A 23,468-nucleotide genomic window follows, 5' to 3' on the forward strand; every position below is an offset into this window, starting at 1 on the left:
TCATGTACCAAAATGTTCATTGCAGCTCTATTTACAATAGCCCGGAGATGGAAATAACCTAAGTGTCTATCACCGGAAGAATGGATAAAGAAGATGTGGCACATATATACAATGGAATATTACTCAGCCATAAAAATAAACGAAATTGAGCTATTTGTAATCAGGTGGATAGACCTAGAGTCTGTCATACAGAGTGAAATAAGTCAGAAAGAGAAAGACAAATACAGTATGCTAACACATATATATGGAATTTAAGAAAAAAAAATGTCATAAAGAACCTAGGGGTAAGACAGTAATAAAGACACAGACCTACTAGAGAATGGACTTGAGGATATGGGGAAGGGGAATGGTAAGCTGTGACAAAACGAGAAAGAGTCATGGACATCTATACACTACCAAATGTAAAGTAGATAGCTAGTGGGAAGCAGCCGCATAGCTCAGGGAGATCAGCTCATTGCTTTGTGACTGCCTGGAGGGGTGGGATAGGGAGGGTGGGAGGGAGGGAGACGCAAGAGGGAAGAGATATGGGAACTTATGCATATGTATAACTGATTCACTTTGTTATAGAGCAGAAACTATCATACCATTGTAAAGTAATTATACTCCAATAAAAATGTAAAAAAAAAAAATATGCCCTATGTGTTATATGGGCTCATTGGATGGTCACAAATGTGAAGGGAAAACAGTCAATATTTGAAAAGATATAATTATTTAAAAATTTGAGACTGCAAGTGGCTGTGTGTTGAGGGACCCGGGCTGCCATGGTCTCAGATGAAGATGAATTGAATCTTCTAGTTATCGTAGTTGATACCAGCCTAATTTGGTGGAGAAAGCAAGCATTAAAGTGATCTCAGTTTACTTTATCAAAATGCGTAAATGCAGTGATGGTGTTAGGAAATTCTCATTTATTCATGAATCGTTCCAACAAACTTGCTGTGATAGCAAGTCATATTCAAGAAACTCAATTCTTATATCCCGGAAAGAATGGCAGACTTGGAGACTTCTTTGGAGACTCTGGCAACCCTTTTTCTGCACTTAATCCCTCAGGAAGTGAAGATGAAAATATGAGTTGTTAACTTCAGCAAATGAAATTATTGTTGAAGAGATAAAAGATCTAATGACCAAGAGTGACATAGAGGGTCAACATACAGAAACTCTGCTGGCAGGATCCCTCGCCAAAGTTGTTTGCTACATTCATGGAATGAACAAGGAGGTTAAAGATAATCAGGAAATGAAATTGTCTATTGGGTGATTAAGGCTGCAGAAGACAGTGTGTTGCAATATATGAACTTCATGAATGTCAGCTTTGCAGCACAGAAGCAGAATATTTTGATTGGTGCCTGCGTGTTAGACTCTGATTCAGGACTCCTCCAAAAGGCTTGTGACATCACAGGGGGACTGTACTTGAAGGTGCCTCAGAGGCCCTCCCTTCTGCAGTATTTACTGTGAGTTTTTCTTCCTGATCAAGATCAGAGATCTCAGTTAATCCTCCCACCCCCAATTCTTGTTGACTACTGGGCTACTTGCTTCTGTCATCGAAATCTCATTGAAATAGGCTACATCTGTTCTGTGTGTTTGTCAGTATTCTGCAATTTCAGCCCTATCTGCACTACATGCAAGACAGCCTTTAAGATTTCTCTACCTCCAGAACTGAAGGCCAAGAAAAAGTAACTAAAAATGTCTGCATGATAGTAAAAATTGTTTCTCCGTCACTTAGGGCTATTAATAGAAATTATATGGCAGAATCTATATTAGGAAGGCTCTGAAAAAAAGAGATATGTGTAAGATAATTTTTAATGAACTTTCTTACAGGAAATATTGTAAAACATCATCCTCATCCTGTGTTTCTGGGGAGCTGATTTATTGGAGGCAGTCGTTCTATGCAATATACCCTAAAATCTTTTCTGACTGTTTTTTGTCCAGAAATGGGGGAAGAGAAAGCACAAATTGTGACTAGATGATCGTTTGTCAAAGACAGTCTGTGCTGACTGATTATAGGTATCAGAACCTACCCATCTAGGTTCCTACTATGAAATGTACAACTGAAATTTGAATGCAGTTTTGGAAAAAGTGACTATTTATGGAGTAATGGCATTAATCAAGATAGAACATCTTACTTGAATCAACACAACTTTGACAATAATCAAGTAAATAAAATCCTTATTTTCTAGATTGAGATTTAGCTCCAGATATCAGCAGATATTTATTCTTTTGTCTGACATCAGTACATGTTTAGACAGAGTCATCCAAATGATAGTTTGTCAGTGAATATCTCTAAAAGCTGATTTTAAATGAATAAGGAGAGTGAGTGCAGTAGTCTGGTAGCAACTTTTTCTTTAGAAACAGCTGTGTGAAGAGCTTGTTTGTGAAAGCTAATGTCTGGGTTCTTAGGGGGAATTTCTTGGGGAGAATGACTTCTTTACATTTAAGTGTTGCCCCCTCATAGAATTCATCCCTTTTTTAATGAGGAGGGGGAAAGCATTAATACTGAAGAACTGCTCTCTAGAAGCTTTGGACTTAATACTGTAAACTTCAATAAGTTCAAAAGAAAAATTATTTGTAATTTCAACAATAAAAAAACTTATTTTTCTATGTAACCTTGAAGTTATTAAAAGTTCTTTTAAATTCCAGCATAATGTAGAAAGGATTTTCAGGAACGGGGGCTGGTTTGATTTGTTTTTTAAAAGTATATTGACACAAATCTATTTGTGTATACAACCTTGTATATAAATAAGATTTTATTTTTCTCAATACCATCTCAGAAACTGAGTTTCATTTAAGTAATTTGGTGTTTGTTTAGATTATTTCAGGTAGATTTTGTATTCTGGATTTACGATTTTGTTAACAAATACCCAAAGATTTTGGTGATCACTTTCCAATGATTTGTTAATCCTTGAGTTTAAGAATCTGTTTGTCTTTAAAAAATAATATTCAATATTTCACAGCCTAACTAATTGTAATGGAGATCACTATTTTAAGTCTAGGAAATAAAGCATCATATATCTAAAGATGAATAATTTCAAATAAGCTGATAAGGTTTCTGTTATTACTTTTTCATTTGAAATGTTTTATGGACTGGCTTAATTCTGTTTAAATTTTACTTTTAACTGTTGTGGTAATGTTTTATTTTGTATAAATTTTTATAATAAAATAATTTATATTTTCGTTAAAAATAATTTGAATGACTGAGATCCATACTCCTAAAGACAGATGACTCACTAGAACCCTACAAAAATATTTTGCTGCTTATGCCTCTGTCAAAACAAATATCATGATCTTCAGGATTGTAGAAAAACACACCCATGGCACCCCTGTAGCACAGCCACTAAAACGCAGATGAATCTTTGAACCCAATAAAGCAAACAGTGAGGCCCCTAAATGTGACCATACTGATTTGATGTTCTCTGGAGGAAGAACCTTAGAAATATAAATGGGGTAGAGAGCCCCATACACCAAAGTATATCAACTAAATGAGGAGGAGAAAGAAAGGGAGAAAGGTAGAGGGAGGAAGGAAGGAAGGAAAAAGATAAATAGAAAATACGAACAGACTAATTACCAGTAATGAATTTGAATCAATAATTTTAAAAAGTCCCAGCAAACAAAAGTCCAAGATCAGATGGCTTTACAGGTAAATTCTACCAAACATTTAGGGACGTATTAACAACTATATTTCCCAAACTATTCAAAAAAATTTGCAAAGAAAGTAATGCTTTTGAAGTCATTCTACAAGACCAGAATCATCCTGATACCAAAATCAGACAAAGATCACACACAAAAAATAAAATTATGGACAAATATTACTGGTGAACATAGATGCAAAAACCTCAACAAGGGCTTCCCTTGTGGCGCAGTGGTTGAGAGTCCGCCTGCCGATGCAGGGGACGCGGGTTCGTGCCCCGGTCCGGGAAGATCCCACATGCAGCAGAGCAGCTGGGCCCGTGAGCCATGGCTGCTGAGCCTGCGCGTCTGGAGCCTGTGCTCCACAACGGGAGAGGCCACAACAGTGAGAGGCCCGCGTACCGCAAAAAAAAAAAAAAAAACTCAACAAAATGTTAGGAAACTGAATTCAACAATACATTAAAAGGATTATACATCATGATCAAAAGGAATGAATATCAGAAAGAGAAATTAAAAAGACAACCCCATTTACAATTGCATCAAAAAGATAAAATACCTAGGAGTAAATGTAAATAAGGAGCTAAAATATTTATACTCATACACTGTACATATGGTATCAACTACCATCATGCATGATAAACCCACTGCAGAGTTGCTGTTTTACATCCCTTAACCAAGACACCCATGATAAAAGTCAGGACCCAAGGGTCAACATAGTTGGAGATACTTCTGGTAGTCATCTTAGAACTGGATGCCCTGGCCAACAACTAGTTCATCAATATTTTTATAGAATCTTGAGCAATTAACAATTGTCTGTCTGCCTGATACAGCCAATGGCAGTAACAACATTCCTTATCTAAGGAATATCTTGACTCATGGATACCCAAAATATAAATCAAGGTCACATGTCTCTACATGACTTCATAAGCTTATTCTCTTCAAGCATCCAGACATTAGAAATAATGTTAGAGAAACAATTTATTGGAATTTCCAATCAACCTTTCTTTACCTGATGTTAAAATATTGTTCCCCTGTTGAGGAGGAAAGAGTTTCTTTCTCCTGAGGTCTTCTGGGGTTTCTATTAGTCTAGAGCTACATTATCCCAATTTTAATATTTGAATATTTCCAAATCACTTGGATGATCCAACACAGGGCCATAAGTGTGCATTTCAGAGCTATTTAACTTATGGTTCATCTTTATCTTAGTACATAGTTTTGGGGGATACAAGCTTTAGTTTGTGGTTGCCAAGGAGGAGAGGGAGATGGATAGAGGGAGAGTTAGAAAAAAATAGTGAATTAGAATGGATCCTTTAGCTGGTTCCTTATTTAAACCTAAAAAGGAAAAGAAAATGCTTAAGTTAGTGAAGGTTTGTCATAATTTCTTCCTTTGCTATGCCCTCATCTTGAACTTGAGTCTCCATAGACTAAGGAGGACATCAAAAAACAGCCAATTTTGGGGGCTCTTTTTTTCTTTCTTTCTTCCTTCCTTCCTTCCTTCCTTCCTCCTTTCCTTCCTTCCTTCCTTTCTTTCTCTCTCTCTCTCGCTCTCGCTCTCACTCTCTTGCTCTCTCTCTCTCTCTGTCTCTCTCTCCCTCTCTTTCTTTCTTTCTTCCTTCCTTCCTTTCTTTCTTTCTTCTTTCTTTTTTTTTTCCTTTTTATCAGAATAAAAAGCAGAATCAGCTTTCAGTACTTGAACTTTTCCCAGTATTTGTGCTATATCTCACACCATCAATAAGATGCCTTGGTTATTTTGTCAAACCTTTTAGTTATTCTCATGAAAAGGTTGAATTGAGCCACCTAATACTCCATGAGCTAAGGCAGACCCTTAACCAATTTTATGTTCTATGCACACATTCTTAAGTAATCTTATTCAGGTGGAACATGTTGGGTTATTTTTTGTGATAAAATGACAAAATCGTTGCTGTAATAACTCAACCAGATATTTTTCATCTGTCATGTGTGCATATCACACTAAGTCACTCTCATCACATTGTTAATTCTAAAATACCTAAAAATTCAATTTCACTACACTTCTCTATCCTTAATGAAGGTCTCTATCCTTGATGACTGAATGTAGTTTATGTTTTAGAGATGAAAGATGTTAGAGAGGCACTGTTTTGCAGTTTCTTTTCTTCCTGTCTTTAATCTGTCTTACAAAATTTCTTCATGAAAAGTTGTATATCAACAACTGGTAAATTTATTTAAATTTTTAAGACTGATATTTATGTACAGTATGCATATATGTATACAGAAACATGACATATACATTATGTATATACACATATATGCATATATACATATACATGCATGCCAATTTTGCTAGGTAACTAGAAAACTTTAGAATCATCTAAAGAGAAAATATTGTGGTTTTCTTACATATACATTTATTTATAGACTTCATCTGAAAAATGAATCAAAGCAGCAGAATATATGCCCTATAGGAATAAGGAACTTTAATACTTCTCTACCACATTTTATAGACTTTATTTCCTTTTCTAATCAAGTGAAATTCTATAAAAGGAAACTCATTTTCCTTTGTATTATATCTTGATTAATCTTTTTATTTACAACGTGACTAGATAAATCAAGAGAATATTTTATGAAGGTCATCTAAATTCCACTAAGCAAATTAAATTAATTGACAAGGGTTGGCTGGGTATTGTGAAGTACCACAAAGAACTCCATTGTTATTGTTAAGAACTAGACATTTACTCCTTGTTAAATTAACAGATTCAATTGAGAAATCATAGTTAATATAATAGTCACTCACTTGGCTATACTCTGTAATTACTCTACATGACAAAGTTACTAACATTAGAAAAAACACCAATAAGAACTAGCTAAATAACTGCTCCTTCATTGTGGGGAGGAGAGCATTTTTTTTTCAAATTTTCAAGTAGTGCACGCAAAAATACATTTATTAAGCTTTTACCACTTGAGTAATGTTACATTTTTTGGGATGAACTGAAGTGTATCATTTCAATTTTCCAATCTGATAATTAGTAAACATACTCTCCAGTGATGAAAAATATTGAAACTTGTCATTCTTTTTGATTCATTAATCTCTCTCAAAAATTGAAAAAAAATCAGTCTACCCTTGTCTTGTTATTCAAGAAATGATACAAGTTGGATGCTAATAGTGAAAGGTTAGATAATGGATCCCAAATATTTTAGATACTAACAACATAACCTAAGTGATCTGCAGTAAAATACATTTCCTGAAATCAAATATTTTTAGTGAATAATTGCTTGCCACTTACTATGGATTCCTCCAAAATCCATATGTTGAAACCCTATGTGGAGGTGGGGGCTTTGGGAGGTAATTAGGTTTAGATGAGGTCCTTAGGGTGGAGCCCCCATTATGGGGTTAGTACTTTTATAAGATGAAGAGACCAGAGCTCTCTCTCTCCCTCCATGTGAGGAATCAGCAAGAAGGCAATGATCTGGAAAGAGGTAGAAGGCCCTCACTGTGAATATGATCAAGTTGGCATCTGAGCATGCTGACCACAAGGCTAATCTCAGACTTTCAGCCTCCATAACAGTGAGAAATAAATGTTTGTTGTTTAAGGCATCTAGTATATGGTATTCTGTTATAGCCAGACTGATTAATAAATTACTCATTTATAAACATCCTATTCAAGGTTAATTTGCAAACTTTTGTTCCTGATTGTCTGATGCTTTACTTCTTGATTATCTAGAATCTATTTTACATATATGAACATATCAATCACCCCAAAGTATGTTTAAACAGAGTGAATGTTTGCAAATATAAAATGGCATTTTCTAAGAATTTAGACATATACTAGGATATGATAACAAATTTGATAAAAAGTTTGTTTCTGTGGTTGTCCTTGTCAATGTTGAAATGGAAGCAATTGTAAAAATAAATAAACTTTACAATAAACAGAAATAAAAAAGGGCAGAATTGATTATACCAATTTACATTGATTGGCTGTTTTAATAATGTCTTTAAAATGTAGATTTTTGTTTTTGTTTTTTTGCTATTGATTTATACAGCAAAGCTATAGCTATATGACGGCTTTCACTCAAAATCCTTGCCTTATTATTAATAGCTTGTGCCAATCAGATTAACGATTTGATGTCTGAAAGATTACCTTTTTTTCCAATGATACTTTCATATTAGTGGTAAGCTAAATAACACCTCTCTTCTCCAAAAAAAATATCTAGGTCTTAATCCTAGTATCTGTGAGTCTTATATTACATGCAAAAATGTCTTTACAAAAAAAAAAAAGTCTTTACAGATGTGATTAATTTAGGAATAGTGAGATGAAGAGGTTATCCTCAGGTAGGTCTTAAATGACATCACAAGTGTTTTTAGAAGAAGAAAGCAGAAGAACATTGGACTACAAATAGAATGGAAGGCATGAATAGGAGCATAGAGAGGAGGTGCTGTCTATGCCTCTGACTTTGAATATGGAGGAGGGGGCTATGAGCCAAGGAGTGCAGCTCTACAGGCTAGAAAAGGCAAAACATTGATTCTTCCCTAGAGTCTCCAGAGGAAGCACAGACTTGCCAACAGCTTGATTTGTGTCCCATAAGCCCCGTTTCAGACTTCTGGCTGCCAAAACTGTAAGAGAATAAACTTCAGTTGTTTTAAGACACCCAGTTTGTGGTAATTTGTTACAGTAGCCATAGGAGAGTAATATAATATCAATGTAAAAATTGATCATTTTCCAGTAGTTGGTACATATTAAGCTTTCAGAGCTGCATGTTTTCCTACCGCTCAAGTAGAAAACTTAGAGGCACTACAATGTGCTCTTTCCTTGTCCTTAAAATATCCTCATCAATACACACAATTTTTTCAATAAACAAATGCATTTGACAAATATTCTGAAATCCAATTCTATAAGGGGAAACACGTGTGTATATATATATATATATATATATATATATATATATATATATATATATATATATACTCTAATAATCAGAGTCAAAGATGCCAAGGATGCTTAGATCAACATCTGTCCTTCTGAGCTCAATTTTGAAAGATATTTTGCAGTATGTGCCAGAAATTCTCAGAACCTGAGACAATGTTTATTTAGGTAAAAACGGGCCATTTATCCTATGACAGAGGTTATTCTGATATGTGACAAGAAGTACCTACAAAGTATTCAACAACCCATTTCTTTGAATTACTGCTTCACCCAAAAGCAGTAAATCTCTTTTTGTTTCAGATGGAGTTTCAAGCAACTGGCAGGTTGCTATTGATCTGTAGCTGCAAATTCCTTTATGATTGGAAAATTACCCACATTTCTCATTTTAAGAGCATTATCAGAGTACAGATAAGACCTAAGTCCTTTTTCTCTTCATCTCTAATCATGGTATTAGATTCATCCTTAACTCAATAGCTGATATTTATTGAGTACTTAGGATATGTCACTCACTGTTGCAAAAATTTTACATGTATTAATTCATCATATCAGTCTTGTACTGTGAGTGGTGGTAATGTTACAGCTACAGTTTTACTGGTGGGAAAACTGAGGAACAGAAAGTTTACAAAACTTGCCCAGGGACCTACAGGTAGTGGGAAGGGCAGTTTATTTGCAGAGGCAGTATCCTTAGTCACAAGGCCACTGACTCGCTGTCTATCAGCTGGAGTTGCAAAAGCCACTGCTGACGAATCATCTAGAGACTTTGAAGACTGCAAGAGGGTAAACACCTCTTAGCTGATGCCAACCACATACACTTGTGCACACACATATACATTATCAAATATAATAGGCATCTATGATGAGCTGGACTGGCTGACCACTTATTAGCATAACCCTCCTGCAATCTGCGCAGTCTCTACTCATAAAACATTAAAAACTTTGGTCTTATCTATAGGGGATACACAAATTAGCAAGATATAGTCTATAAGTTCCACCTCTAAAACATTTTAAATTTAATATATAATCCAGATATATGCACTTATCTCTAGCAAATGTATAAATGGTATTATCTGACCCATAAATTCAAGGTGAAAATTTAATATATATATATATAAATTTTATTTAAAATTAAATTTTAAGAGGTTGTACATTTAACTTTATTGCTGTAATAATAAGAATTTTGTAGAATGTAAATATTTCTCTCTTGAGTTTTCTAAACACCCCTGGGTTTAAGTAGTTCATAAACCCAAGTAACCAGAATCAGTTTAGCAAAAAGTACACATCCCAGCTCATCAAGGCTGATTTAGTTTAGGCTTATCACTTTTACATGATATCACCATTGAAACGGGTTTCAGAGTCTGATACATGATACATATTTTCTGCATTTTTGTTCCCTGCTTAGATCTTTCATAGGTATTAATAGGATGATTTTCCCCTTCCAAGTTGTTTGTCCAAGAAGACCTCTCCCCTAGGCTTCCAGTATTGCTGGGTCAAGAGTAGGGGTAGAAAATTGAGAAGAGGTAATATATTCACCACCACTCCTAAAGTTTCCATCTAAGTGGAATATTGTCCATTAGCTTGGTGTTCTTTGTCTTTTTCTTCCTCCTTTTTTTTACTCTCTCCAAGCAAATGGTCTAGCTAGCTAGCTAGCTAGCTAGCTATCATTTATATATATATATATATATATATATATATATATATATATATAGCACTAGTGTATATAGTCCACTCCTTTTCCCTTATATTTTCTGTCAATATTTGTCTGCTCAAAGATGTCATATGTTATATGTTATATTACATATGTTACAATGCCTTGTTATATTAAAATGATTCATCAACTGTGTGTCTTCAGGATGGATAGAGTGTACTCATGCTCATATGCAAAGACCAGCATGATTAACCATCAACAAAATTTATTCACAGCTTTGCATTTTAAAATACCTGTGTCAGTTAGTTACAATAAAATATGTACTTAATGGGAAAAAGAAACCGATGTCATATGTTTTCAATTGGTCTTGTATATGCTATAAGATTAATGGTAAAAGTTCTGTACCTGTGAGGTAGACCTATGATTTTTCTGACCTGAGAGGGTGGTCTTCCTCATACTGGGTTGTTCTGTTATAAAGCCCATTGTGGAAATACCTAAATCAAATCCAGTAGTACAGCCTTTCACTTTAAATAAAATTTTTATTTAATTTCCATATGCCTTTCTTTGAATATTTCTCAGGTTGCTATTTGCCATGCTTTTACTTTAAATACAAACAAACAAACCAAAAAAAAAAAAAAAAAAAAACCTTTGCACTTTTTTTTAATGTTATTTTCCTGTCATTTTTTTCTTATTTCTTTTCATTCTATTCATGTGTAATTAGGTATTTATCTATCTATCTACCTTACCTATTATCTATCTTATCTATCATCTATCTATCTGTCTATCTTATCTGTCTATCATCTATCTATCTATGTATCATCTTACTGAAAATCCCGAACGAACTTTTTGGCCACCCCAATATCTATCTCTCTCACTTTATTCCTGATGAATTCATATGAAACCCTTCTTACCTCTGAGCTACAGTTGAACATTTGAGCTTTATTCTGTTTCTTCTGTATCTTGAGAGAAGTTTAAGGAAGAATGGTCAGAGAATGCCTTCCTAGAGCTGAGTAGGGTCTTACATGGACAACCTGAGCTCAGCTCTCTGTTTTGAACTTTTGTGATCTGACCATTTTCAGGGTCCCACTATCCTCTGTTTCATCACTTAGAAAATGATTTTAGATCCATTGAGATTTAAATTGTCATTAAATTTTATACCTTCATCATATTTTTTGATGTTATTGTTTGGCTGAATTTGACAGTTCCTTTTATAAGCTATTGAGGTTGAAAGATTCTGGAATTTACCTAGGTAGCCAATGTAATCATTTGTGAATACCATCCACCAAGGTTATAGTCACAGACTAAATAACTCTTTGACAATGATTTTAAAATGCTGCATAAAGACTCGTGGTTCTTAACATAAGGACCTCAAAGTATAACTGGAATAAATTAGATCCATAAACTCAAAATGCCAAATCATCTACTTTTTTTTAATTGAAAATACTTCCTCTGAATCCTTTATCGTGATCTCTGAAAGGGAACCTCCACAGGGTAGCACCTAGGCTGACTTCCAGGCTCCTGTTACATAGACTCTGGAGTTTGATCTGTGTTACCATTGCTTCTCTTTTCCACATAGAGCAGGTCCCGACAACTGTTCTAGTGATGGTCCAGATCCCTGGTCACTATGAATATTTGAGGGAGATTGATGCCATTTTCTCAGCACTTACACTGTTAGAGTGTTTCCTGAAACACACACTTTGGTTCCCTGCTTGTTCTGTGTCCCGTGTAGCCATCCTCCAAATCACGGGTCACTACCAGGTGCCTTGAATCAAGCTTGGTTTAAACTAGGGGTTCTCAACCAGAGAAGATTTTGATCGTCCAGGAGATATTTGGTAATGTCTGGAAACTCTTTGATTGTAACAAATGGGGCAAGGATTTGCCACTGGGCATCTATTGGTTAGAGACCAAGGATGTCGTGAAACATACAATACACCCCCACAAAACAAAGAGTTAATCTAGCCCAACCTGTCAATAGCACTGAAGTTGAAGTTGTTTAAAACATTGTAGACGTGAAGCCAAACCTCCAGGCTCCAGGTAACATTCTTTTTTGATCTTGACAACACCAAATGTGTGATTAAACTCTATTTCCCAGTCATCTGAAATGCCTAAATTCTTTCATTAGTGTAGCTAACTTGACATCCACATACGTCTCCAATTATTCATGAAGGGTAACAATTGTTATTACTAAAAGGTTAGTTCCCTAATGAGCTAAAAATGATTGAAAAAGCCATCTGCAAACTTTCTCACCGGAACAGAAAAAAATTTTAAACTATCTTTTACCAGACAGCTTTATTTGGAAGTTTTAGGATGCTTGTACAAACTAGATTTTTTAAAATCTGGTTTGGCTATAAATACTCCATCATTCAAATCCACAATGGAGTCAAAAGTTACGTGTGCCAACACAAATAATCAATAAGCAATCAATAATAGGAATAGAAAAGAGTTTTATTTGAGCCAAACTGAGGGCTATAGCCCAGAAGACAGTCTCTCAGATAGCTCTGACAAACTGCTCCGGTGAAGCATGGTTTTTAGCACGGTTTTATATCTTGTCAGAACAAAGAACGTCAAACAAGTCAGGAATATATTCCTTTAAGGTTTTTTAAAAAAACAGATCAGCATGTACACAGTGAGTTGGTATGACCTTGGTACCTAGGAGAGGAGTCTTACTCGAAGGAGTATCAGCATTGGTGTCTCAGGAAGAGAGGAATTTAATCTTTATTTTGAACATAGACATTCTTCACTTTTGGTCAATGTGCCTTTTTCTTTAATTAAAGCAGATGTATAATGTATGCTTGATAGACCACAGACAGGCTGTTTTGTTAGCATAAAATTCAAGTTAACTTATGTATAAGCCAGAATGATTTCTCCACACTTCAATATGTGAAAATCTTTCATCACATGACATATCAAACTCCTTACGTTACTTAATGCCAGAGCCATAGTCTTTCATATATTCCAAATGTATATCATGGAGGAGAGTCTGTTTAACCAAAATTTTACCAGAATATAACTCATTTGGTCATATTGGTAATGTGTGACAGCCCCCCATAGAATTGGGGCAAATTTGAGCTGACAGCATACTAACTCTTCCTAATCAGTTTAGGAATGGAAGCATTGTGCAGTAAAAGATAGACAAGTCATATCATCAGCTGAATAATCCTTGCAGAGATCATTGTGGACATCTCAGCGAATTTAGAGCTTCTGACCCACCATCTTTTGAAAAAATTGCTCTGAGACTTATAAAATTTGTGAATGCAAAACTAAGTCCTATATTTATAATTTTATGGGAAAGGTAGAACTTTATATCATGGCAGATTATCAAACTGATCTCCTGTCAGAGTCTATGGATCACAACGGTTGTTATTTGTGCCAGATAAGAAGTGAACTGCCTGGCCTAAGGAAAGAGGGCACCCGCTGCCCTATTTCTACATCCAGGAGAAAAACAGAAAGCTAGTAAGCCTAGCATTTGACCAGAACAAAGTTACATGCACTACTGTGTACTCACATTCGGTGTAAAATTAAATCCTGAGGTTGCGTGCTAATTCACTTAAGAGCGATGTAGGGGGAAGCAGGGGTTCCCAAGTGTAGTGCTCCAGGGCTGTGCGCAGGAACAGAGTAGTTTTCACCAGCTGGTGCAGGATCACTACTACCCTTGAAAACAATATCAATTTATATTCTAATCTTGTACCCCACAAAACAATTAATTCCATGTAAAGACAATCCTAACAGAAAAAAAAAGCATTAAAATTATATGAACATATAAAACTTTTATCTTATTATGAGGTATTAAAAGATGTTTTAAGTTTAGCTACCTAAGAAAATAATTACCAGAGGAACACTGACAGATTTGACTGGAAACTGGTATTTTTTTCCATACTTTGTTTTTAGCCATAGAGAAATTGATCGTCAGAGGCACGGACAAAATCAGATGACTGCTGAAGATAGAATTAAGATGAACACTTTGAGTAGTTCATTAAAAATGTTCCGGGAGCAATTATTCAACTTATTAGCAGGAATGAGCTCTAGCCCTCCAGTCTGAAATCTACTCATCACCACTACCACGTGGAAGAACAGCAGGCAGGAGCAGTGTCCCCAAATAAAGCTGACCTGGATTAAAGAAGCCCTGAATACAACATATTGGCCAAACCACAACCTAGAAATTTTATGACAGTTTTGCTATCCTATGTCAGCTTCCTCATAAAAGTAATTAATTTTCCCATGGAGCAGGCGGAAGTTGTGATGACATCAATGCTATTAATTATTCATTAAGCAGAGCGGAGGTGAATTACAGAAGACCACGAGTCAGATATGTTTATCAACAGGCAACATTGGTAATTAAATTTATTTTTATAATTAAATTCATTTTTTGCTTATATGGCAAAATATTAAGTAGAGTAAAACAGAAAGATGCTCCAACCTGACAGTAACAAGAGCAGACCGAAGAGTCCATTAAAAAGTTCTCCGAGAAGAGGAAAAATGCTTCATCCCTACATTTTCCTAATTTCAGATACCCTGAGGTCAAAGTCACTGGAAAGCAACAATTTTTATGTCTCAGTTCTGATGTTCTCTGTCTTTGATGACAGACTTATAGTAGACAATCTCTAAAAGTATGATGATACCCACAAAAAAGAAACAATAATGAGTTTCCTATTCATTTTATCTCAAGCAAAGCCTGATATCCTGCAGTATGTATGTATGAATGTATGTGTGTATGTATATTCCCACATATGTTTGAAACTGACATTATTCCTCTTTATGTAGATTTCACAGGTTAATATTGTCAACTATCTTATGCATAGGCTATTGTCAGATGTAATTAGGGACTTACCTACTCTCTAGCCCATAGGTGCACCTGACATAATGCACAGTCATGTCTGAGTGACACCCTGACATTGGCTTTTATAGATGTCTCTTACACACCAGTAAAGGTTTATAATCTCTTTTTAAATTTAAGCATTCTCAAAATGTTATTCTCGGGTGAAAAACACATTTCTAATATTTTCTTTTAAAGTTGTTGGCTTGTAAATTTTTATTTTTCATGAATAAATTATTCTACTTCTTAGAATAATGACAAGCGATGCTTCTTCTTCATAACTACAACCTCACATGTGCTTTTACATGTTTCCCTAACTGAACATTCCATTATGAGGGTCCTCAGGACAGAAGTACTGAGCCTGAGAGAGAGCAGGCAGCCTGCCTGATGCTTAGTAATGAAGCAAGACAGAATCCTTCCCACGAACACACATCTTCACATTCACAGACTGTCAGAAATGTAGAGTGATTTGTTTTCCAATTTAAAAATATGTACATATATGTATATACGTATGTATATATATATATATGTCCATGTGTGTACATGTATGCCTAAATGCAATCTTGAGATAAATGTATTCTGAGACACAGGCATGCTATATAAATATTTTTGTATTTGTCCAGAGAGCTATGAACATATATATTATTGTATATGTATATTTATATGTATGTATATATATGAGAGAGAGAAAGAAGGACAGAGGCAGAAAAAGAAAGAGAGAGAGAGAGATCATTCCAAAAAACATTTCATCTCAAGGGAAAAGCAGTTGAGCACTAAGATATGCATCAAAGGTAAAGATACAGGTTGGATTTGGAGAGACATACTTAATATAGGGCTCATTACTCAAGTTTCTTTCAGCTTATACCAAGTTCCCTTGCGCCTCAGCCTTAGAGAAATGGGTTTGCATTTAATGCACAAGATACTTTTAAAAAACAGATATTATTAGCATCATCATAGGACTTTGAGATTCAAGGTGAATGCACATTTCAGCTGTTGACCCTGGTAGGACTGGCAATCATGCTAGTGCTTTTAGGGCTTCCAGAGACATTGCCCTCAGCACAGATGTCAGTGCCAGTTTCAGGTACAAGTAGCACTGTGGAGCTCCCACCTTGTCAGATATAAATGCCTTAGCAGTTACTCCAGGCATAGAAAACCCCAGGTGGAATCGGGGAGGAAAGTGATACTTGCTACACAATACCCACAGATACTGATGTATGAGGAGATTCCAATTCCTCGAATTTTCTGGATTATTTAAGATATGTTGGTAGGGAGTCTAATGCCCATAAAGCATGTAAGAGCAGAACAAGAAAAAAATTATTTTTGTATTTATACTTATCTTTACCTACTTAGTTTTATATATAGCATGATATTTTCCTGGACACGCCTTATTTCTCCATTGTCTTGGAGTCCAAGAGGCCACAACTGGTATCAAATCATTCTGTGTGTGTGTGTGCATGTGTTTGACTATGGGATACACAGCTCTTATCATACAGTATCTATCTATAGAAATCTCATCACAGTTGTGTGTATACGTGCTGTCAATTTATTTTAAAAGGGATATTTATTGGATTTAAATGTAGTAGCAGCCACTAATAATATTAAGGAAATGTTTTATTTTTATTTTGGATTGAGTGGAAAACAAGCATCTATTAAGAATCCATTTACTTTACGAATTACGTTCTGTCTATTTCGCACCTTCCCAAATCTTCTCTGTTCAAGGCATTCTTTAGTATTTAACTTTTTTTTCAAAGCAACCCTAGGCCAAAGGGAATTCTAAAAGTTGCATTTATATTAGTTAAACCAAAGAGCTTAAAAAGTATTCTTAACAATTATCAGTAAACTTCCAACTCAGATTGGATACTGTCACCTTTGTTTTCTTTTCTACATTGTGTTTCTCTGTTTTGTCTTAGTCATCACTGAAAACCCAGTTTCACAATGGTAAGATGCCATAGAAAGAAATTTAGTGATCTGATATTTAAACTATAAATTATTTTGTGCTAGCAGTTTTCACAGCTTTCAATAGATGCCACTGTGTTTCCCTCGAATAATTTAAATAATATTTTAATTTTATCCTTTAAATTAATTTAACTCAGTCATTTAATAGAACACTTTAAAAATTTCAAACAAACTTGTGTCACTGTACTACTATGAGTGGGATTCAGTGTTTGGTTTGGGAAAGGCAGATCTATTTGAAAGTCAATGACTAATGTCAGAGTAAAAATACAGTAGTTCTAGATACATGTACTAAAATGTTTACCAAAAAGGAAACACTGTTGACAATAATATTTGTCATTATAGACAAAAGCAAATAAAAGTTGATGCTATCAAAGTAAATTAAATATTCAGTGAATATAAACCTTATTGTCATATATATAGTTCTAGGCAAACATTTGCAAGATAAACTTAACTTTTAAAGTTTTTCTTATTCTCAGAAGACATTAATATATCATCTAAAACTGTGTATATAGTGAAAGTGAATTAAAAAAAAACAGATAAAAAGAAGTGTTTTCACTTTGGTATAAGAGAAACTTTTTTGCCTAAGAATAATGTGCCTTAAGAATTTTTTTCTATGAATTATTTCTCTATAGGTTGAGATTTCATCAGCATGATACTAAGCCATGTGAACGATTCTCTCTTTGTATATAGCACTAATAAGAAATTTAAATTAAAATCCTCACAAATAAAAGTTCAGTACAAGCAAAAAACTGTTGTTTTATTCACTTATAAGCAGGCAAGATATCAAAAACTAAATAAAAAACAATATTCAAATATTTTCTGAATAAGTATTAATGTGTATATGCATTATTTTATCTAATACATTATTTTATATTTCTAAGATATTTTAAAAAATCATTAGAAACCTTTATTTATATAATATAGTGCTTCCTCTTATATAACGGAATGCTAAAATCAAACATATAAAATGATAAGCACATAGAATGCTTTATTGTAGTGCTAAAAATGAACAGTAGTTCTGTGGGGGGGGGAGCGTATGTATTTTCCTTCCTCTACAATCATGCTTCTATGTCTGCTTATTCTATCTGAACTCCCAGCTCCCCACTATAGCACCAGATGTTAGCCTGGTGTGCTGAGGATCTTATCACTGGGAATTCTGCAGATCTAGTGCCCATGTTGGCAGATGATGTAGGCAAGGCAGAGTTGCCCCCGATCCTTACTCCCTCTAGCATCCTAGGAAGAGCTCCGTGGATGTGCCAGCCTCTCAGTGGTCACGAGACTCTAGCATTTGTTTTCAAGGTTCAGGATTCACACTTCACCTCTAGGTCCAGCTGAGAGAGTTTCATGGGACGTCAAACCAAATGATTTTAAATATCCGTTGTATCTCCTAGTTTCTGTCCTGGAGCCCAGCGGTCCTGCTGTTCCAGGTCCAAGCACAACTATGTGTTGCAATTCTGATTCAGATCCATGGTGATGCATATCTTATTTCTGCACATGATTAGTTCCTTTTTCTATTTTATCTAAGTTTGGTGCTTGACGGATTGAAAAGTGGTGGTCTGCCACGTAAAATAACGGCACAGACTTTGCCAGACGTTTGCAAGGCAGGATTAAAAAAATAAATAAATAAATTTAAAAAGTCCTGGTATTAAACATGAACAGAGGCTGAAATGTTATTATATTAAAGAAAATAAGCTTGAATTAATTTCTTATAACTTCTGAAACAGGATAAATAAAAAACATAAATGGGGCCTCAAATGTGGGAATCAAAGAAAATAGATGGAAGTGATAAATAGCTTAAACATCAAGGTGTAAGAAAAGGAAATTTTGTATTCAGAAAAGATAGAAATGAAAACTCAGGAAAATGGCCTTAATCCAATTAGGAACTGCCTGTCATTAAAGCTTTATGTCAGGGCTGGACAGAGACACCTGGACACCTTTGACAGGCAGTAATTAGGTCCTCATTTAAAATAAAGATTAAAAAGACATTTGGTAGAAGACACAACTTCTTTCTATAAATGTTTACATTATATTAATTTTGAAATAAGAGGTCAATAACCAATAGAGAGTAATACTATAGTCTACCTTAACAGGTTCTGTCTTGTTTTTGAGATTTTTTTTTTACAACCACACAATTAAATTGAAAGCATATATATATACATATATATATATATATCACATCTTCTTTATCCATTCATCTGTTGATGGAAATTGCAAATGATATTATCTATAAGGGGTTAATATCTAAAATATATAAACAAATCATACAACTCAGTATCAAAAAGACAAACAACTTGATTAAAAAGTGGACAGAGACTTGAATAGACATTTTTTCAAAGAAGATGTACAGATGGCTAACAGGCACATGAAAATGTGCTCAACATCGTTAATCATCAGAGAAATGCAAATCAAAACCACAGTGAGATATCACCTCACACCTGTCAGACTGGCTATCAGCTAAAAGACCACAAATTACAAATGTTAGTGGGGATGTAGAGAAAAGGGAACCCCTGTACACTGTCGGTGGGAATATAAATATAACCACTATGGAAAACATTTTGGAAAATACAGTAGGTAATCAATAGGTGAAGATTATATTCATTATTAGTTTTTTACCCATCTTTCAATCAGAGTGCCAAAGATCAGAAGTCAACATCTTTCCACGGCAATGCTACTTTCATTAACTGTCATTTGAAAAATTAATAAAATCTGTGGTGATTAATTTTATGTGTCAGCTCGGCCATGGAGTTCCCAGATGTTTGTTCAAACATTATTCTGGATGTTTCTGTGAGGGTGTTTTTAGATAAGATTAGAATTAAAATTGGTAGACTGAGTAATTGCTTTCCCTAATGTGTGTAAGCCTCAACCAATCAGTTGGAGGTCTGAAGAGAACAAAACTGACCCTCCCTGAGTAAATGAGAATTCTTTCTGTTTGATTCTCTTCTAACTGGGACATCATTTTGACTGGAACATCAGCTCTTCCCAAATCTTGAGCCTCCCAGTCTTCAGACTAGAACTACACCATCAGTTCTCCTGGTTCTCAGGCCTTCAGACTCTGACTAGAACTACATCATAAGCTCTTCTGTGTTCTACCTTGCCAATTTTTTTTGTCTGCACTGCACAGCATGTGGGATCTTAGTTCCGCATTGATGGATTGATCCCACACACCCTTCAGTGGAAGTGCAGACTCTTAACCACTGGACTGCCAGGGAAATCCTACCTTCCAATTTACCCTTCAGATCTTGGGACTTTTCAGCTTCCATATCATGTAAGCCAATTTCTTATAATAAATCTCTTTCTCACTATATATACATTTTAATAATTCTGCTTATCTGGAGAACACTGACTCATATAAAGTCCTACTTCTCAGTGTGCATGTTCATTTAAGATCATATCTCAAAAGTTTTATTGAAAAAAATGATCTTCAAAAATATCAGGTCAATCCATTTTTTTATACAAAGGTAAGCCTCTTACATAATGAATTTGTATTGACTTTGTTTCAACAAATGTTAAAATAATTAGGGTTTTTTCTTGTTAATGAAGTCATAGTATGGCTAATACAACTTGTATTAGAAGAAATGGATTTACAGTCTGCAGAGAAAAGGCATATGCTGCCTGTTATAGGTTGACTTGTGTCCCCTCAAAGCATAAATTGAAGCCATAATTCCTAGTACCTCAGAATGTGGCCTTACTTGGAAATGGGGTTGAGGCAGAAGATAGATGGTCCCTAGGCTGAGCAGCTGAAGTCTGTCCCCTGTGGAGAGATACTTCAAGAAAACGATAATAGCAGAGAGGCAGAGAGGAGCTGAGTCCCACCCAGATAAAAGTTAAAGAGACCACATATTTCTCATTCTTGAGGTCAAGGAGACCTTCCTGACTACTCATGCACAGTAGGGCTCCTTGGGGGTCAAAAATGTAGGAGATAGCACCCCATAATAGGTGATGTCAACCTTCCCACAGGTCTCTGCGCTGGAATCCATCATGGCTAAAAGATACGCGTGCACTCAGGGGAGGACACTGAGTTATACCAAATATGGACTCAGAGCCAGGCAAAGCAAGATGATTGGCCAGAGGAAACACGGAAGCAGGGTCCCACATAAATAACTTAAACTACCACTAAGGCGCGACTCTCTGAACCCACCCATGTGTGCCTATTCACATGTACTTATTTTCCTCCTAATAAACACTTCACTTGTTTCACCACTTTCTGTCGTTTTGTTGAAATTCATATTTACAAAGCAGACAAGCCAGGGCCTTGTCAGTAGCCACTGGCCCTCGTGCCTAGTGGTTAGGATTCAGTGCTCTCACCGCCGCAGCCTGACTTCAATCTCTGGTTGGGGAACTGATAGATTGCTTCAAGCCACTACTGACCAAGGCAGCGAGATCAGGGTCATTACAGATATAATTAGATAAGCTAATATGAATTCATATTGGAGTAGAATGGGCCCTTAATTCAATATGACGGGGGTCCTTATAAAAAGAGGGAAGACGATATGAAGACAGACACACGAGAGGCCTTGCCATGTGACAATAGAGACAGAGATTGCAGTGCTGCAGCTGCAAACCACGGAAAGCCAAGATGGCCAGCAAACCAACAGAAGCTAAGAAGAGGCAAGGAGGGATTCTTCTCTATGGATTTCAAGGTAACACGACCCTGCTGACACCTTGATTTTGGACTTCTAGACTCTAGAACTATGAGACAATACATTTCATTGCTTTAATCTACCCATTATTTTGTTGTATCAGCCTTAGGGAACCAAACACTGTCCAAATATAAAGTGATTATTTTAATATTTGTCCTTTTAATACTTTTCAAATTGTACATCCAAGGTTACTCTATTCATATGAAAAAAGATGAGAAAATTTGTAAGCAATAGTTTATTTTAAAAAATAAATCTTAATCTTTATTAATATGGGACAAAGGTTAATTTTATTTAAAGCCAAAGTAAAGGTAACAAAAAGTAAAAATTATAACAGAGATCTGAACTGTTATGATAGTTTGTATATTCATTGTTCCCACAGAAAATTCCATGCACGCCAGTTTGAAAATAGGGATGCAAACATAATTACCTGCTGATTTTCTTTTTGGTAACAATTATCCTCTGTGTTAAAGGTTATAATCAATTCAAGTTATTTTTATATAGGGAGCTTTATACAAAGTATCCTATAATACCTAACAGAGAAATAAAGCAATGAGAAATGCTTCATTTTATTGAATGTGAAGTCTTAACATGAATGGAGAGAAGATCCTGTCTGCAGATAAACTGACATGTCATAAAAGAAAATCAGGTTTGAAGATTGTTTCTAGTTTAAATAAAAGTCCTTGAATACTTTATTTGCAAAGAGGGTATTTAGGGGTAAAAAATGAATGCCTTTGTATCTGTAACCAATATTTTTTTTAGTATTAAAAAAATTTTTTTTTAAATCCCCTAGGAGAGAAATTCTGTTCTAATTTCAGGAATCATCTTTGCTTCTTATTTTTATTTCAAGCCCCACATACATACAGTTGAATTGTTAGATGGTAGAGATATTTAATAATATCCTCTGAACTGGGAAGAAACTTTGAGACCAAAAAATGAAGCAGGTAACTCTATAAAGTGCAATTATGAGATTTATTGTGAGTAACTTACATATAGGCAGGATAGGGTGGAGGACAATGGAAAGGCATTTGCAGCTGCATTCTATGGCCAAAAGGGGTACAGGGAGATTTAAAGGGGCCAAAGCTAAAAATAGAATCTGACTACTAAGGGAGAAGCATGTCTACACTGACTGGAACCAGGGTAATTTTCCTCCCCCCAGGCATGTCACGTATTCCTCATGAACCGTTAACCATCTCTGTCAGCAAACAACATTCTTCTAGTTTTCACATCATATGAAAGCAAAGGTAAAAGTTGATAGGGAACTTATCTGGCTTGGGGGCATTCTTCTGAGTAGGCTAAAGCTCAGTCATGCAGAAAGGGGAGGGGATAGGACTGTTGGCCTAAGATGGAGCTAATAAAATGGAGTCTGTGTGGTTCAGCCACACATGAACATAACACGGAACAGTATATCTTATTGATTTCAAAATATATCCAGAATGGAGCCATGTGTTTTCACTACACATCTGTCCCAAGTCACCATCATCTCTTACCTGGGTTACTACTGTAGCCTCTTAACTGGTTTCCTATCTCCTCTTTTGCCCTCCCAAATAATGCTAATGAAGAGTGATGTTGTTAAACCTAAGCCAGATTCTATTACTTCTCAGCTGAAAACCTGCAGTGGTTCCCCATTTCATTCAGGGGAAACACAAACACTCTCCCGTGGCTTGCCAGGTCCTATGCATCTGGTTCTGGGCCTCTTTTCTAAGCTCACCTCCTTTCAGTCTCCCATTCCTTTACCCTACACACTGGCTTCCATGGAGTTTCTAGAACACACCAGGTACAGTTCCACTGTGGGATCACTACACTGACTTTTTCCTCTGAATAGAAAGCTCTTTTCCCTTTATCAACATGGCTCACTCCTTCACTTTATTTGAGACATTGTTCAAAAATCAGTTTCTGTG

The 23,468-nt window shown here is 35.4% G+C and overlaps 1 pseudogene across 1 annotated transcript; it reads left to right on the plus strand.

Annotated features, from left to right (window-relative positions):
• Positions 1-761: 761 nt before the first annotated feature.
• Positions 762-1,671, plus strand: LOC307186489 (general transcription factor IIH subunit 3-like; annotated as a pseudogene). The gene has a single exon. The product of its transcript is annotated as a general transcription factor IIH subunit 3-like (transcript).
• The last annotated feature ends 21,797 nt before the right edge of the window (positions 1,672-23,468 follow it).

This window comes from Stenella coeruleoalba, assembly GCF_951394435.1.
Source record: "Stenella coeruleoalba genome assembly, chromosome: 5".
Lineage (NCBI taxonomy): Eukaryota > Metazoa > Chordata > Mammalia > Artiodactyla > Delphinidae > Stenella > Stenella coeruleoalba.